Here is an 18,545-nt window from a genome sequence, read left to right as displayed (position 1 = left end):
ACAATTTTCAGAGTGAGAGCCAAAGTGATTTTTGAGTGACAGCAGCACCAGCCAGCTGGTAGCTGCCCTCTGTGTCGCCTGAGCTGTGGCAGACTGTGTCACACCTTCTTGCACAACACCCTGGCTGCTCCAGGTCAGATGTGGGTCAGGCCTCCAAGGCCATTGTAGACTCTTTGGGCATCCTTTATAGTCTCATCAGACTGGCTTTGTGTTCCAATTTGGAATATAGGCTGTGCCCTACAAGCTGTTTCATGCAGTTGGGATTTGTTCCAAGCATGCCCTGAGCTCCAGCCCCTATTTCTGGGTGTACTCGAGCTCCAGTACCTGTTCTCAGAGTGTGTGGGCTCTGGTGGTGGTTCAGCTTCTCTAAAAGATGCAGGTGTTCTTGTCGTCGGGCATTTCCACTTGGGTGTCCTGTGCTCAGTCTTGCGGTTGGCACTATGCCTTTGATGGTGTCCCTGAGGCATCCTTTTTGGGCACTTGATCAAAGTTATTAAACCACCTTACAGGACATCCCAAATCGATGGGAAAAAAATCTCTTAATGGGGGCCTCATTGCTCTACAGGACACAGAAATATCAGCATGAAAGATTCAATGAATTACCAGCATCTTGTGTCTTCATGAGGTAACCAATTCCTATATATAGATAGCAGATGTTTAGGATTCTTATTTTCTTCTTGACACTTGGCATCATCAAAAATACAGACAACATCCACAGATTACTAAGATTGAAAAGCCATTTCTCCATGTCCCCAGGCTCTTTGGGTAGGGGTTATTTTACTGACCCCTGGTTCCCTCCTGGAAGAACTATTGGTTCCCTCCCCCACCTTCTCTGGGCACAAGCTGAGCTTTACAGTTCAGAAGTTAAACACATTAGAATATTTATTTAGAGGTAATTCTGTTGCCTGCTCTTTCTGGGTAGCTGGGCCCACCATGCTGCCAGACCTCCAGATGTGCATTCACTTTATGGTGGCCCAGCCTGCAGAGACATGGCTTTGCTGGAGTTTTTCTTCCACAAACCTTTTAACTCCATAAGTTTGCAACCATTAATTCTTAAGGGTTTTGACAAATCTCCCCAGTTAAATATTAAATAATAAATATGGCCCGGATGGTAACAGTGCTTTGTGAAGTTTGTTTGAAGTGTCCTTTAAAATATTAAATTCAAATAAATGATTGAATCAGAACAAAGGCTATATCTTAAGACAAATTCAGCCAAGTCTCTTTAACCTTTGAGCTTTCGACACAGATTAGAAAGCCAGGGAGCACATGCTTTCCTAGCAAATTGAAGTGGGATTTTGGAAACGGTTCCTGCAAATCCAGGTAACCCACACCTAGGCTTGATCTGCTCTTGCCATTTTGGAGGAGAGATTTCTGTTGCTAATGTTTGATAAGAATGTGAATCTTTTTTTTTCCTTTTTAATGCTTATGTTCAAAGAAGCAAATCCTTGGGAACGCTTGCTCCCGGTGCTGTGTTTATTTCTTGTCAATGTCTTCCATATGAAATCTGTTCTGCTCATAATATCCACCACAGTTGGAGCCCTGGGAAAAAAATCTGTTTTGTATCTGCCCTTTGCGCTTTGCTGATTTTGTTTGAGGCTTCCCCCACGTTATCTGTCTGCATTCTGTCTTGCTTCTAAGCAAACAGACTTGAGGAAGGAGGGACTGGGCCAACTGCCCTGACTCTTGGGGACCTGGACTCCTGACACTTCTGTCCTATCTCAGGTAGGAAGTAGGCAAAGGAGAAGAGGCAGAAGACTCATAAAGTCAGATTTCTTCCTTTTTCCTCCATACCCTGTGCAATCTGCTCAAGTACTCCTTATATCTGGTGCTGAATCTGTGCTTGGCCACTTTAACTCCAGCATTTGTCCAGCACCACACAGATTCCCGCAGCTCCTCACTTAGCTAGCCCAACTCAATGGCTCCACAGAACCCAGTACCTTTGAAGCAGATGGGTCTCCCAGCCACAAAACATGTATGATACAGAGACCTGATTACGGGACACGGGTTGTGTGCTGAGGAATGTGGTTGGTTGAATGGGGCTGAAGGATGTGAGCATGTCAAAGACGCCTGTTATAAACCTCTTGACTGAATGGGGGTTGTGGGGTCCACAGGTCTCTAAAAGGAGCAGAAATGAGATGTTCATTGCTTCATGCTGTCTGTCTGTGGTAAGAAAATGCTGGACATAGGTGGATGCCATCCTCAGCTAAAGGCCCTGCTTCACCTCCTCATGATGGACATCTGGTGGGCGGGGCCCTCCTTCAATTCACAAGTAGTCCAAGGGTTGGCATAGGAGAGGTTAGAATTTGTCTGCATGAGTAAAGGGTGATTTACAATCCAGAGACAGACAGACAGACAGACAGACAGACAGACAGACAGACAGACAGACAGACAGACAGAGAGATCTTCTTGTGCCCCCATTTTAGTACTGTCCTTGGTGAAGTCTTGTGTGAAGGCTGGTGCTGTCTTGCGAGGCTAAGTTTTCTGGGTGCCATGTCCTGTCCAAGGCATCATTCCTGTGACTGTTCTGTTCATGCCACCAGGGGGCATCGATGCTTTTCTCAGGACAGAGCAAAAGGCAGCTTTTTCAGATGAAACCCACCAAAAAGATGCTTTGGGTTGGGTTCTGTCTGTCTCTGGCTGTGTGCTTTTGAGGCTCTGGGCCTCAGTGCTCTTATTTTTATGATGAGAAGAAGAGATTGAGAGGCTGATGAAGACGTACTATATGCCAGGTGTAGATTTTGCTTGGGAGAGGAATTCCTCCAATAAGGCTGGAGGTAAGGACTTAGATATGCTGACTTATTTGGGAAGCATGGCTCCTGGGTATAGACAGCCAAGGCTGATGCAGGGTACATGATGGAGGGGCTGCTAAGGGCTGGGCTGCTGGGGTCCAGGGAGACAGCCTCAGCAGGGTCAGAAGCCTCACAGAGGCTGGGCCTACCTGGCTTCCATCCTACCTGAGTTGTGGCTTAGGGCAATGCACTTTTGTACACCAGTGGATTAGAACAGAGAGAGAAAAGTGGACATGTGTGGTACATGAGTATGATGGAGAGTCTGAAATCAGATGAGAGTGAGAAAGATAATGGGATGTAGAACCTAGATACAGTAGAGAACCTGGGATGGATGATGGAGAGCCTGAGGTGGGATGCTGGAGAGCCTGACAAAGGATGCAGAGCCCTGAGTGGTGCACAGACACAGTTTTCAGGTACTTCTTGCTTTCTAACTGGGTTCCTGCTAACCTGTTGTATTACCATTTGATGAAATGGATTGAATACACCCCAGAGGCCAGCATCAGAACACAGCTTTGCCTCTCTTGAACATGGTCAGAGCACTTACATTGGCCTGCAGCTGGTATTGCCATCCCATGGACTTCACTGATTTCTGCACTGAACGTGAGAAATTAGGTGGATCACACTTACTTCCTTTCCTCCTCTTTCACTTCCTTCCCCTCCTTTTCCTTTTGTTCCTCCTCTTCCTTTTCTTCTTCCATCTTCACCTCCCCTCTTTCTTCTCCTTCCTTTTATCCCCTCCTGCTTTGCTTCTTTGAGACTGGGTTTTACTATGTAGTTAAGACTGCCCCAGATCTCATGATCCCCTGCCTCGGAGTGCTGAGACTGCAATTGTGAATCACCACACCATGCTGGTTTCTTTTCAAGGGAAGAGCCAATGTTACATCTTTGTATTTCCTTCATGATGTAACCATTTTTATCGGATGAGAACAATGAAATGTAGATTTCATGGTGAACACTTGTCCAGGGATATCCCAGGTTACACTTAGAAATATCAAGGAAAATATAGAGTATTTTAAGGACAATACAAGGAGTTGTTTGTTTGTTTGTTTGTTTTTATAAGAGAAGTTCTTTATCCATCCTGCAGTCTCTAACATTCATCACAATGTGAGAATGTTAGCAAAGGCATAAAACTTTGACACAGAACTCCAAATTCAGATAATAAACTGGGAGTCTGAAGCAGAAAGATCCTGAGTTTAGGGCTAGTCTGAAATAGAGTGAGACCCTGCATTAGAAACAAACCAAAATGAAAAGGGGAGAAGGAAGAATAGATGGACCAGGATGAAGATGAGGAGGAGAAGGAGGAAGAGGAGGAGAAAGAAATACACTTCAGCCCTTACCTCAAGATTGAAATCCATTTAAATTCTGAGAATAAGTAGCTGACAAAGATAATTTCCATAGATTAACGTTTTTCACTGGGTTTTACATTTCTGGGAGAAATATGCACTGCATCGGTTATGCATTGATCAAACTTTTATTGTGCCAGCTGTACTTCATAGAGCTGAGAAAGTGACTCAAGCAAAACAAAAGAGAACATAAAAGCACAACTCTAATGGCTTTAAATCCCAAAGAGGCCATTCTAAGTTTGATTCCAGAGAGGCAGCTGGACTCCATCGGAAAGCTGAACACCTTATCCATACTAAGTAGTTAGGAAGGCGAGGGCTGGAGATGCAAATAATAAATTTGCACTGCAGTCATATTTGTAAAGCACATCCCTTTTAATAAGTGAAAAGGATGGGGCAATAAATTTTCACATGAATTCCTATGCAAAGAAGAATTTTACAGAGTTCAAATGTGTTATGACAGGTAAAGAAAATGTGGGGCATGAAATAATTCATTATAGATAACAGATATGAAAAAGGATGGGATTCATGTGCCCCACGCCAGATCATAGTTCCTGAGTCACTTGGTGCTAGGCTCAGCCAAACACAATCTCCCTATGCATGGAGTTTTGCTGCCTCTCTTCAAAAGGAAAATGAGATCAAATGGTTTATCCTGGTTCCCTAAGTAATTCACAAAAGCCCAGGTTGATATATGCAGAGAACTACTTATTGTATGGTTTAGAATATCTTTCTCACCAAGAAGAGGAAAGTATTTATGCAAGGTTCCACTGGCACTGAGAAATCAGCCTGGCCTCCTGTCCTGTGAAACTATTCAAACTCCAGATCCCACCCCAAGAATTTCTATTTGCTTCCCGCAAACAGAGTAAGGAAGCAAGACCAGAGTGAGGAAGCACTTAGAAAGCTTCCAGCTTCTAATTCTTTCATGACCTCTCCAACCAGAAAACATCATGTGACAACAAAACAGAACTAGGAGATGGAAGAAGGCACCTATAAAAATCCCAAATCTGGAAGTGGCGCTGTAGCTCAAGTGGTAGAGTGCTCGCTTTGAGCCGAAGAGCTGAGGGACAGCGGCCAGGCCCAGAGTTCAAGCCCCACGACCGACAAAAAAAAAAAAATCCCAAATCTAGCTGGGCACTGGTGATTCATGCCTGTCATCCTAGTTACTCAAGATGCTGAGATCTGAGGCCCAGGTTTGAAGCCAATTCAGGCAGGAAAGTCTGCGAGACTCTTACCTCCAATTAATCACTAGAAAACTGGAAGTAGAACTGTGGCTTAAAGTGGTAGAGTGCTAGCCTGAAGCAGAAAAACTCAGGGTCAGCACCCAGGCCCTGTGTTTGAGCCCCATGACCAACCAAATAAACCAACCAACCTCAAAATCTTCTGCCCATGCCCTGCAGTGAGACACCCCATGAAAGCCAAAGCCATGGGAAAAAAATCTAGGCTGAGCTATCATCTGAATGGTGTCCTTCCAGGCCAAGTGTGGTGGTTCAAACCTGTAATTCCAGAGATAGATATCAGAAGAATCATGGTTCCACACAAGCCCAAGCAAAAAATATTAGTGAAACCCCATCTCAACTAATGAACTAGGCAAAATGGCACACACCTTTCAACCCAGCTATGTGGGAGGTAGAGCTCAAGGCCAGCCCCAGCAAGAAGTTAGCACAACCCTATCTTCATCAATTAACCAATGTGGTAGTATATAGTTGTCAGTCCAGCTGTCTGGTGTCTCAACTTATCAACCTATCCTCAACCTATCTAGCAAGCCAGGGGTCTTAGTGCTGTGGAAGTCTCTGGAGGACAGATGTGACATCTGTGGAATGGCGGCTGTCTCTGAAGGCATTAATTTCACATAATAATTGTTTTGCTTTTCCCTGTGCCAAGGCTCAGGTTAGGATCATCGGCAGGGAATGTGTTCTCTAGGATCATTAAGGTTCCAGTTAGCGCTCTGTGGATATAATTAATTAAACTATACCCACATTCCCTGAAATGAAATTCTTTATATTCCTAGTGGAATTTGGGGTGCACACAGAATAGATGGAGTAGGATTCACCCAAATCTGACTTCCTGCCGAGGCTCATCTTATGCATGACTTGGGTCTCCCAGCCTCTCCTGGGAGGGCCTGGCAAATGGCGACCTGTTCCATCCACTTTTGTACTTCTTCCTGCTTTGTGCTAGTTGAATAGTCGCATCTGGTAATAACACCTGAGGATAGGGTCAGAGGCTGGAGGTTTTAATTGCCATGCTACCACGAGGCCTGATCAGATCACTGAGCGATTGCATTGCAACCCGTTACATGCTTTGCCGTAGTTAAGTGTGATTTGATGTGCCCATTATCAGTGTCTATTCTCAGGGGTTTATGTCTTGGCCAAAATAGTCCCTCCAGGCTGAAAGCTGGCAGACATTTCTGCCTAATTACAGTCATTTTCCTTTCTGGATTAAGAAAATGGAATTATTACTGTGCTTCAAGGCCCACCCACTCCCATATTTTCAAAGGTTTGTGTTTATATTCACATAAATTGGGGGATTTTGATCCTTTAAAGAGAATAGGACTTCCTTGATATCTGTGAGCAACTTGTTCAGAGAGAGGGGGGAGAGAGAAAGAGAGACAGAGGGAGAAAAAAAGAAGGGGAGAAAAGAGGAGGGAGAGAGAGAAAGAAAGAGAGGAGGGGATGGGATAAAGAGACAGAGAGAAAGAGGGAGAAAGGAAGAAGAAGGAAAGAGAGGAGGAGGGAGAGGGAGAAAGAGAAAAGATAGAGAGAAAGCAGGGAGAAAGAGCAAGAGAGGAGGGGAGACTCACCTTTGTTTTCAGCAATTGCAGTGAGAAGCTAAGACCATGAATCGAGGACCAGCTTTGTGGGGTATTGAGGAGGCCTGAGCTCTGGTTGTCTGCTTGACAAGTGTAAGTGTTTCCAAGTCTCTGGTGATTATCATGATCACTTTCCTTCTTAAACTTTGTCACGCTACTCATGTTTCTAGCTCCCTTTCTTTCATTCTTGGACACATGATCTGAGGGCAGGATCAGTGACTAAAGAGGCCTGAGCTAGTATGGAAGAAAGCTAAAGTCAGCCTTCTGGGCAGGTGTTCCCTGTGGTCATCTCTGGGAGGCCTCAGGGAAGGTTGGCTTGTCTCACCAGCCCTGAAGAAGCCCAGAAGTGACCCCCTTAGCTCACCAACTCAACTCTAGGGCAACGTGGATCATTTAAATATTGCCACCAATGCAGTAGGTAATAGATGACTTAAAGCTTTATGTCCCCAGTGTGGCTTTTTAAAAAAAATTTGAATCATGCAGTGAGAGATGGTAGACTGGAAGCTTTTTGCAACTTTCCAATGGCTTCACTGACTAAGGCCATAACGGCAAACTTTTATGAAGAAACCAGTGAATATCCTGCCATTGATAGCTTGGAACTCCAGGGCTGTTGTTTGTAAATCAACTCAGAGAATGTGTCATGAATCCATAATGTGCTCTGACATGGAAGGTACAGTATAAATGAGCCATGGGCTTCCTCCTCAAACTAGCAACAAGGAGTTGGTGGTTAAGAAAAACACATTACCCAATTTTCTACTCAGTGCAGCCCAGCCCATTGAGGAGACTGGGAAAAAAAATAGTGTGGAAGGTGCTAGAAGGAAAGTGTTGCTGAGTCAGACCCTTCTCAGAGGCACCTTGTTGAGTCACATCTTCTGGAAGGAGATGCATACCCCCAGGATCTCAGGTATTTACAAAGCCTGGTATTTGTGGGATGGCATTGAGCAAGATGGCATGCCAGTGATACATAGAAACCAAGCTTCCAGAAGTTAAATTAAAAACTAAAATGGGTTTGAATGGCACAATTGAATATGACTTAATTGAACACAATTCTATTGAAGATGATTAGCTTACCACCTTGGAAAAGAAGCACAAAGAGTTAGATAATGAGCCACAGAACCCAAGTTTAGAACAGACACTGACGAAACCACAGGCACCCCAGTGCTGCAGACATACAGGGCTGACAATATGAAAGTATGAATTATTTATATCTTCTTTAAATGTGGAATGTAAATTTGCCTGGAATTAATTTCTGCTGGGAAATCACTACATAGTAAACAGTAATGTCTCTTAGGGTAATATTTTTCCACTCTAAATGTTATTATTATTATTTTTTGTTATTGTTCTTATAGGAAGGAGAAGAAAGGAGGAAGAATTATTTAGAGCTGAGAAGAATCTAGCTGTAATTATACTGGAAAACAAAGCCTTTTATTTCCAGGGAACGTGTGATACAGACATTCACGAGGTGATTTTTCCCACACAATTCTCCAGAGGATAGCCAAACTGGGTGCCACAACTGACGCAGATCCCAAGTGCTTGCGTCAAAGCCCTGATCCCCACTATGACTGCATTTGGAAACAGGGCACAGCAGGAGATCTGTCTGTTTGTCTGTCTGTCTGTCTGTCTGTCTGTCTGTCTATCTATCTATTTCTCTTGACCATGCTGGCAATGAAACCCAGGACCTTGCTCATTCTTCCCCTGAGCTACATCCTCAGCCTTTTGGGGATGGAATCATTAGGAGATATTAACATTGAATATGGCAATAAAGCTGAGGCCCTAATTTTATAGACATATTGACCTTACAAGGAGAAGGTATGTGAGTGTGTATGTACATGTGTATGTATGTGTGTCTCTGTGTGATGTGTATTGTATTGTGTGTGCATGTGTATATGTGCATGTATGCACGTGCAGGTGGATATTATATGCATGTGCTTGCATGTTTGTGTGCCTGTGGGTATGTGTATACATGTGTATATGTGTGTGTATAGAACTGAAGAGGAATTATTCAACACAAAGGAAGCTGAAGGTGGAAATTTAGAGAGTTGTTAGCTTATCCTTGTAAGGTTGCAATTAGACAATCATTGGGTGGGGATCATGACAGAGGGCCAAGACTCATGTCATCTCTGCAGAAGTTGGGCAGAGTAGGGTCTGCCACTGCCAATTTCTACTGAAGGAAAACAGAGAAAGCGGGGTACCACAGGGCCTCTTTGATTATGCAAGAATGGACCATAGGGCCATTTTTCTATGGAATTGTGTTTTTGTATTCCTCAAGGAAAGTGAAGAATATCTTCAAATTTGATTCCGATACCAACGTGGCTGCCTGATAGGATCCAGGGAGGAGGGCAAGGCTGGGCCTTCCCACTTCGGGGATGGGACTGCCCTCCTAGAGAGCTGTGCTGGTGGGGTCCCCACAGAGTGCAGAAGAGACAGGGCTATGACATTGAGCTGTGATGCTGCCACCCAGAAGGCAGAGCCCCAAGCCAGCAGCTAGATCCTCTGGCCTTAAAAGCTTACTCCTGAATTTGCCCTGCTGGATGGGGTGTGATTTGGTAGCCACCATCTTTGTCTTACAAAGTGGTGACTTCTATGTCACACCTCTGGCACCCTGGTGTTTTGGAAGAACATAACCTGGCATTTCACACATGGACAACTGGAGAGGCTCAGCCACAACTGACTGAACTGATATATTTAGATAAAGCTTCAGTTTTCAGACTTGAGAGTTGATGCAAAAATGATTTAAGACTTTTGGAGCCTTGAGGATGAAACATATTATTTTGTTTGCGGTAAATTTGAATTTAGCTGGGTGCTGGTGACTTACACCTATAATCCTAACTACATAGGGGGCTGAGCTCAAAGCCAGTCTAGGCAAACAAATCCACAAGACTCTTATTTCTATTTAACCAGTGAAAATAGGAGAATGGAGGTGTGGCTCAAGTGATAGAGAGCCAACCATGATCAGAAAAGGCTGAGTGAGAATGCGGGGCCCAGAATTCAAGCCTCAGTATGGACACATACACCACACACATGCACACACGTGCGTGCATGCACACACACACACACACACACACACACATACACATACCCCTGAATTTTGGGGGATGAGCACACACTGTAGGCTGAAGCTTTAATCCCCTCAGTACCTGTGTTTGGACATATGACTTTTAGAAAGGAAATAGGTTCAGTGACATCACATGGGTGGGACCCTTAATCCTACAGGGTTGGTAGCCTTATGAGAAAATAGAGATACTTTTTCTTTCTCTCCTCCTGAGCAAAGATGAAAAATCACAAAAGCTGTGTTCAAGGCAGGAGAAGAGATTTGCCAGAGCCGGGGCCCTGGTGTCATCTTGAGCATGAACGTCATAGTTTTTGGAATGCTAAAAAAATAAAAACCTATTGTTTATGCCACTCAGTGTTTGGTTATTTATGGCAGCCCTAGCAGACTAAGAAAATGAAGTTCACAGAAAAACTGAATTTGGAGGGCTCTTTAGGGTTCATTGTTCACCCACTGAAGAGTGCAAAGCCTTATGACTGTCTGAACTATGCATGTGAATTCCTGTATGTTCTATACCTGTGTTGCTTCTGATTCCTTTTGGTTGAAGATTGGAAAAAACAAATAAACAATTGAGACTTGAGGTTTTGTTTGGGCTAGCACTGTCCTGTGGAGATAAATACGTTTAATTTTATTCTAGTAGCCACATTTGAAAAGTCAAAGAACTGCTCAAGGCTTTGGGTTTAACCCAGAACAACCTCCTACTGGCCAAAAAGAAAAAGAAAGTCAACAATAGAGATCAAATTAATTTTAATAACATATTCTCTCTAACGGATGTTATCCAACACATTAGAATTTTAGTATGCAATTAATATGAAAATATTAATTATATATTTTATATTCATTTTGATATTCAATCTTCAAACTCTGAAGTGTATTTTACATATTTAGCACTACAGCCCAGCCACTTTCAAATCCTCAAAAGGCACATGGAGCTAGAGGCTATCATCTTGGATGGCACAAGTATGGACTGGTCCTAAATCTTAGTCTCATGCCAAAGTAACATGGAATTAAGCCTAACACCTCTAGAAAGAGATGCTCCAATGATTAACCAAGCAATTCTGTGTCTTCTTAAATATGTATTTTTGAGTCATGTCAACTCTAATCTATGACTTACATTATTTGTGATTTCCACAATGGGAATTCATTCACAGTGACTTTCTACAGCTATAAAATGGTTCCTAATGATGTGTTTCAGGGTTTGGGGATTAGACAGAATCTCCTGTACAAAAGGCTTTGTTGGATATTTGCAAGAAGAATTTTGTGTTATACCAAAGTCTGGCACCTAATCAGCACTCAGTAATTATTCCTGCAAGATGGAGGCAGCACAGGAGAGGAGCTGAAGGAAGAAACAGTGAAAGAAAAAGTGAGGAGAGGAAAGAAGTGAGGGAGGAAAGGAGGCTGGGAAGGAGAGAGGGAGAGAGGAAGAGTGGGAGGACAGGGAAGGAAGGAAAGGAGAAAAAGAAAGGAAGGAAGGGACAGAATTCTGGCCTCTCAGCCAGCTGTCTTAGGGCAAGGCTAAACAAAAAATGGCACTGTGTGATTGAAGGACAAAGCTATTCATTGGGTTTTCCATCCTCCATGACTGGATCCTTTTGCATGCGTGATGGTGACTCTATCACTTAAATATTCTACAGCACTCATAACAGTGGACAGATCCAATTTATCCATTTTGTTTTAGTGCTGCCTAGACAGTCATCCTCAAGAATCACAGCCCAGCAGAGGAGCAGTGAATGGGAAGGGGCTTCTGTGCCTGTTCACACAGCACCTCTAGACAAGGTGGTTGTGTTGTTTTCAGACCATTAGAAGCTACTGGAGCCTGATTCCTGGGTCCCAGAAGGAAGGTTTGGAATAAACATTTCCTTCTTTCTAATTCTACATTGTCTGTGTGATGAAAAAAATTACAACAAATGATAAAGTCTGAATATTTGTCCTTGTTTCTGAGCATTCAGAAAAGGACATTGAACTAAAAAACAAGAACAGTGTATGAGCAGGCTTTGGCCTGCCCCATGCTTGATGCTGACTGGTTTCACTGCAAAGAATAAATGAAACACCACATTTATCACAAGATCGGGCACATGGGAAGATATTAATAACTGCCCAGTGCTGATATTCTCCTTCGGTACCTTGGTGAAGTCATGAGTCTCTTAATCAGTCAAGTTAAAGCTCAGTTCTCAGAAATTGCCGCTTGTAGAGTATAGTGGGCAGCCAAGGCTCAGACGTAGGGTGCTGATGGGCACCAAGCTCTCAGTTTCTATCCTAACATTTTCCTCCCAGCCTGCCCAGCCTGGAATATTCTAAGAAACACCAGTGGGTTTGGACTTGGCCTGGCATACAGAATAGTCAAGCATAGTCACAGATCTTTAGGACATGGCATCATGTACCAATGTTCTATCCAGATTCAGTTTTCCTTTTCCACAGATGAGGAAACAGCCTAGAAAAAGGGGCAAAAATGTCAAATCACGCAGTTAATTCTAGCAGAATTAACACTCAAGACTCCATCTTCTGTTAGTGCTAGCAGAATGAATGCTCAAGACTCTATTTTCCAGTTTCCTATCCATGTACCTCTATTAGACTATGGTATTCTGAACTGATACTACCAGGCCTTTTCAGCCCTCACCAGGAATAACAGATGTCTTATGCATATAAATGGTACACAAAAGCAAAGAACCAGAGGAAGGAAGAGACTGAAGGTGTGTGTTTCCTTGACTTAATTAAGTGGCAATCTATCTCAGCTGCTCAGGATAAATTCATGCTTTCTTGACCCTCATCCCTGTATTCTCTTCTGGACAAACACGAGCCACATTGTGCATGGGCTGGGCACTGGTGGTTCTCACCTGTAATCCTACCTACTCTAGAGGCTGAGATCTGAGGATCATGGTTTGAAGCCAACTGGGCAGGAAAGTCCATGAGACTCTTATCTCCTATTAACCACCAAAATGCTGGAAGTGGGGCTGTGACTCAAGTGGTAGAGCACTAGTCTCGAGCACAACAGCTCAGGGACAGCACCCAGACCTGAGTTCAAACCCCAATTGGCATATTAAAAAAAAAAAAAAAAACAGTTTCTAGAGTCCAGGTACAGACATGTGCTGTGCAGGCAACTTCTCCATGATTCCATGCAAGGGGAAAGAGACGCCTACTTCCTACGTGGATGCAGGCGTTTAAGATAATAAAACATTAATAAGCGCTGCAGAATGTGTTACAATTAAGCGCTGAATTGACACCAGTGACTCTGCACAGGTAAAATGGCCACAAAAGTGGATTTCAAAGATGCCTGAGTTGATCACTTGTCTGTCAATGGGTTGTCTCTGGGCTGTCTTCCTTCCTTCCCTTCTTGCCATTGAGGGCACAGGTGGGTGGTCTGGGCAGTGGGAGGTAGATTCTGGAAGCCAAGACCAGTAGGTGCGCTTTCTCTCTCTCTTTCTCTCTCTTTCTCTCTTTCTGTCTCTCTGTCTCTGTCTCTGTCTCTCTCTCTCTCTGTCTCTCTCATTTTTACCTGAGACACAGAGCTGAGTGCTCCCTAAGTAAGAGAGAATATAGGGTCCTTTGCTAGTGCTGAAGGGCTGAGTTGTAGTAGGAGAGTTTGAGCAGGCCTACCTGGGCCTGGTCTCCCTAAAGCCCACCTCCTACGCACCACTGTACCCTGATTCCTGCCCTCTGTACTTCTCAGAGTTTTCATCCCATGATGTTCTTCTCCATGCTGAGTTTTGGCACCGACATTGCCTCTGCCTAGAACATTCTTATCCTTCCCTTCCCTTTGCACCTTTGCTTTGCCTTTGCTGGGCAGTGTGCGAGGCTCTGTCTCTCCCTCAACCCTGCACTTTGCCACCCCCCCCCCACCGCGACCTTGGGCAGGGCAGTGTGGTGCCATGAGCTGCCCAGCTGCCATGATCTGTGTGCTGTGATTCTTGTCCCCGAAGAGGTGGGAGCTTGCATGAGGGATTCTGTCCTGCTGTGGTCCCCACTCCTAACACACAGCCTGGACAGAGGAGTCAGTCTGTGCAGATGAGCTGATGAATGGCAGCATGTGTGCACACTGCCAGTGTTGCCATCCCAGCTCCTTTTCTTCTGCATTTAAAGTCCGAAGCTCAGTTAGGCTTCCAAGTGCAAGTCCTGTTTTTTTTTTTTTTTAAATTAGGAACTATAGGGAAATAGATAGGCATGTGTAGGTCTGTTTGTAGTCTTGGATGTCTGCATTCCGGCCCGTGTTGGAGCCTACGCCTGCCTCCCTCGCAGTATCTGGGCAGGGAGCGCAGGCGTGAATATTCTTCTCTGACACTATTTTGGAGCACGGCTTTCCTGTTTGCTACTGCTTCCCTTTCATGGGCCATTAGCAGCTTCCAAAGGCAATATCCTTTCACTGTCACACTGTGCCACGGGGGGCCGTTCCCACAACTTCAGACTAGGGCATTAAGTGCAATTCTGGATGAGAGTCAGCACATAACAAAATAAAAATAATAAAGGGAAAGCTTGTAGGAGCCATTTGGAATGCGATCCTGGGCTGAATTCATTTGCAGCCTTGCAGAAACCTACCTATCACAAGCCATCAGCCCGGCGCCCGCCCATACCTTATTTAATTGTGAAGTATTTCATGTCCTCAGACACGCTCCTGCTCATCTGCCTTCCCTTTTTTGGAGATTGTCTTGGTGGAATGCTGAGATCCTAATCAGTGGGAGAAGAAGAAAATGCAGGTTTTGCTTTCAGCGAGAAACAAAACAAACAAACAGGTATATTTCTTGTAGCATCTCTTCTCTCCTTAAAATGAGCATTTAGGAGAGCTGGTTGGAAACTCTCCTAAAATAGGCAATTGGCACTGGGAAGAAGAAGGTACAAAAGCAAAGCGATTAAGCTCGAGTACTCCAGCTACTAGGAACCCCTGCGTCCCTGCCTGGTCTCAAGGTGGAGGGCAGGGTCAGGAACCATCTAGGAAGGAAGCTGTGTCTGAAGTAGGTCTTCCCTTTGGGGGAGAGCACAGAGCCTGAACCCAGAAAAATCTCAGTTCTTGGGTTGAGGGAGGCCAAACCCCCTCAGTGGGCCCCTCATTTGCCTGCCACCATGGCTGTGCAGATGAGACAGTTATTAAAAGTATTGATTCTCAGAGAAATTCTGACTTTATCCACCTGGGGTGGAAAGAAGGAAGTGTGAGAATGTGTGATCTGAGAAGAAGATCTTTAAGAAGTTAGGAAACACTGTCACAATTTAACATCCCTTCTCTACCTTGGCTTGTACTGATAGCTGGTTTAGTACAGCTGGAGCTCAGAGATCATGAGGGAAAAGCCATCCATGCAGATTCTGCCTTCCAGGATCCACAGTGCGAGCATTCCAGGCACGTCTAGAAAGTTTCAGTTCCCTTCTTAGTCCAAGTCTTTTCTAGAGCTCAGTGACACAGGTGAATCACTTCGAGAAGTGCAATCAGAAGTCAGTTAACACTTGCGGAGTCACTGCAAGATACCATCACTGAGCTCTGACTCTGGGAGAGAAGTTCCTTCAGCCTGGTGACAGACTGTGTGCATTAGAAAGACAGGTACAGACAGACTGTCATAAAACAGCACAATAATACTGCCCAGCAGACATTTGTCACAAGCTCCTGAAAGTCCGTGTCTGCTCAGCACTGTGCTATATAATTTGCTTCTCATCTCATTTACATTAGGGACTTTGTGTTGCTCGTTGTTTCCCTGCTGGCTTCTAGGACAAGGCTAGACACAGAGTAACTGCTCAGTACTTGTCCACTAAATGAGTGCATGCATTATTAGCTGATCTAATCATCTAGACAGCTCTCTGAGCTAAATAGTAAATATTCAAGATATTCTAACACTTTAGTAGGGGCCTCTAAAAAATCTCTATTTGTATCAATCTCTTTGCAACATTAGTATGGGTCAGATTTATGAAATAGGATATTTAAATCAAATTTTCTAATGGATAGTTGAATCCCCTGGGGGGGGGGAATCTCACTGGAGTTCAGCTCACACAAGACCATCCCAAAGACAAAGCTCTTACCACCTCTTGTGGAAACTTACACTACATGCCACACTGAAGTCCGAGCAATGCAAGAATTAAAACATATTCCTTAGGATAAAGAGAAGTACATGCTTGCTCCACTTTTGCCACGTTGTTTGCTTTGCTTTGGCTTTTGGGAGCATTGAGGTTTGAACTTAAGCCCTTGTTTTTGTCAGGTAGGCGATGTTCCCACAGAGCTGTGATTCCAGTCTTCTTTTCAAAATAAACTTTCACTCATTGCTTGAGTACCTGCTCTAGGGCTGTGACTGCCTGTGTTAGGTCTCCATCATGGTTAAATTGGCAGGCATTGTGTTCAGCCATCCATTGAGATTGGGGGTCTTGGAAGTTTTTGTCTAGGTTGGCCTCAAACTATGATGCTCCCATTTTAAGTCTCCCAACTGCCATGATAATAAATTAAGCCACCAGCACCCAACTGACTAGTATGTTTGAGAGTTGAGTTTCAAATCTAAGTTAATCAGATTTGAGTCTGTGTTCTCTTGCAGAGAGACTTTTCATCGAGATGAAACCATGATTCCTCATTACTCCTGCTTCTAGCTCCATCCTAAGTCTCCATTTTATGTGGTGAAAGACAGCTGAATGTGGTGAGCATGGACTTTCTTCCCTTTCCAACTCAAAGCAAAGCAAAACAAAACACCCACTAGTTGTAGATTCCTCTATAAATGGCTCAAACTCCAGTTTTCCCCACATGTGCTAATAAAATGTCATAGTACTGAGAGTATAAAATGTAATGGCTAACATAACCAAACCACATATAACAAATAGAATAATAAAGCGTGAAAATTGCAGCTAACATTTGCTGTGTGCAAAAACTGAGACCGAAGATCCTCACCCAAGTGGATGATGGACCAGGGTTCGAACCCGGAAACCTTTCTGTGCTCTGTAGCTAGTGACTGCATGGTTATTGCTGGCCATTGATGTAATAAGTGACTCTCATTTTAGATGTGCAGTCTTCCATGGCATCTGTTGCTAGAAAGGGTGGCTTACTTCACTTGTGAGAAGAGAGCCCAGCCCTGTCTTCATTCCTTCCTGTGGATGAATGTGCCTGTTCAGAAGCTGAGACTCATTTCATCCAGTTTCCGGTAGTCTGGGGGCTGCTTTGTGAGAACCCACACTCCATCCCGAGCCTTATCCTCCCATGGAGTCATCACCAAGAACTCTAAAACTGCTGGACTGAAAATGAAATATGCAATGGCTCGGGGCTATGCTTTCCCTTTGTTGGGGAGCTCTGCCATGATAATTGTTTCTACAAAAAGAAACTACAACTCTGGCAAAAAAAGAAAAAAATCAAACCCTCTGTTTGCTTGAACCTATCATAAGCCATTGCTGGTAATTATAGAAGCTGATTGTGTGACTGTTTCGTTTAACTTAATTGGCAATTTTTTTTTAAGCTACAACACACAATAAAAATAGTAAAGAACAAGCCAGGTTCTAGAGATGGAACATTTAGCTTCGGTGAAATGTCAGAGTTCTGCATGCCTTGCCAAAGGTGTGGGGCTGTTAAGTCTTTGCCGTCAGCTCTGTTATTTAAGCTTTTCTCCTTGCATTTTAAATTCTGTTTCCTGCGTGCACAGAGTCTGGTGTGTGCCTTCATTGTATTGTGGCTAAGCTGGAAATTCCATGGCTGTGCAAAGAAATGGGCTCCATACACCAACTCAGACATCCAAGACTCTTGTGCCCGAGCGACAGCGAATACAAGACAAACCAGCTGTGTCCCATTACAAGTGAGGTAGAATCAACTCTTTGGCAGGCTTCTTTAACTTCACTGAGAAAGAAAACCATTTACTCTTTTTGCCAGCCTAGGGACAGTCTCATCCTTGTTTTTCTTCCATGATCCTCATCTCATCCAGTCTCACCACCACCATCATCTCCAACATCACCACTATCACTGTCATCAACATCACCATCACCATTATCATGACCATCAATCTCACCACCACGGCCGCCGCCACCACCACCACCACCACCACCACCACCACCACCATCATCATCATCATCATCATCAGGTCATCTCTGTCATCAGGCACTGTGGAATCTTGTCTCCATGCTTAGTGCTTGCCTCCAGACTGCTTAGTGCACCTCAGGAAGCCATATCAGGAAGGAACACTTCTCTCGTTGTTTCTCTGTTTTCCTCTTTGGAGTGTGGGAAACATAGATTCAAATTGTGTCCAGTAATTTAGCTCAGAAGTTTGTTAGGAATCATTGATCTATAGACTGCCTTTGCTCCCCTTTTCTCAATATCTGTTTTTAACACTCATTTTCCTGTCTTGGTTTTAAAATGTTTATTCACTGTGTGTTATATTACCTAACATTTGCATGTTCTGCTGAGGATCATAAATCATTCACAGAGGAATACCTGTTATATCTACCATAACAATGCTTTTCAAACCGTATCACATGTACTCCAAAGTGACTTAGGGGCTTCTTGAAATTCAGATGTCCAGTCAGGGTAGCATCTGGGTGGGGCCTGGCTGCTAGTCCAGCCCATAGCTGAGCTGAGATGCAAAGTTTAGCATCCCATGTCTCCAGTGTCCCTCCCAGGAAAGGCC

At 44.1% G+C, this 18,545-nt stretch overlaps 1 long non-coding RNA gene across 1 annotated transcript; it reads left to right on the top strand.

The window, feature by feature from the left end:
• The first annotated feature begins 2,690 nt into the window (after positions 1-2,690).
• LOC138821786 (uncharacterized) lies at positions 2,691-8,434 on the top strand. The gene is made up of 3 exons (XR_011370214.1): positions 2,691-2,774; positions 6,939-7,028; positions 8,285-8,434. It is a non-coding gene; the product is annotated as an uncharacterized lncRNA (long non-coding RNA).
• The last annotated feature ends 10,111 nt before the right edge of the window (positions 8,435-18,545 follow it).

The sequence above is a fragment of the Dipodomys merriami genome, unplaced genomic scaffold (assembly GCF_024711535.1).
Source record: "Dipodomys merriami isolate MVZ:Mamm:240054 unplaced genomic scaffold, mDipMer1.0.p SCAF_94, whole genome shotgun sequence".
Lineage (NCBI taxonomy): Eukaryota > Metazoa > Chordata > Mammalia > Rodentia > Heteromyidae > Dipodomys > Dipodomys merriami.
Note: the sequence above shows the minus strand (reverse complement) of the source record. Positions and strands in the feature narration are given on the sequence as shown.